Below are 432 nucleotides of genomic sequence, written 5' to 3'. Positions count from 1 at the left end.
ACCTACAATAATGTACAGTATTTGAAAAATAATGTGTTTTTTGAACATTAAAGCATGTCAGCATATTCTGTTACACCAAATACACAAAATAATGATCTTTAAAAAAGAATCATATGACCCCTTTAAAAGATATTACTGATGAAATGAAGGGGTTTGTTTCAGCTGGCTTTTGATGTCTTTGTTGTTACATAAACCTGCCACTTCATTATGACACATTATGGGCAAAATCCAATCATTTACAGTAGTCATAATGAATAATAATACAAAGCCCAGTAATGTGTGTGTGTGTGTGTGTGCACAAATGGCAGCTGGTATTGCCAGTCATTCAGTAAAGTGCTGTCGTTATTTGAATATTGCATGCACACGCAATGCAGTGATTGCACCTAAGATATGCACTTTTCTTTTGTATATGTGCATTTTAACCTTAAATCT

Source organism: Sinocyclocheilus anshuiensis, unplaced genomic scaffold (genome assembly GCF_001515605.1).
Source record: "Sinocyclocheilus anshuiensis isolate Anshui unplaced genomic scaffold, SAMN03320099.WGS_v1.1 scaffold850, whole genome shotgun sequence".
In the NCBI taxonomy this organism is placed as follows: Eukaryota; Metazoa; Chordata; class Actinopteri; order Cypriniformes; family Cyprinidae; genus Sinocyclocheilus; species Sinocyclocheilus anshuiensis.
The sequence above is the reverse complement of the archived record's forward strand: the minus strand, read 5'-3'. Positions refer to the sequence as shown.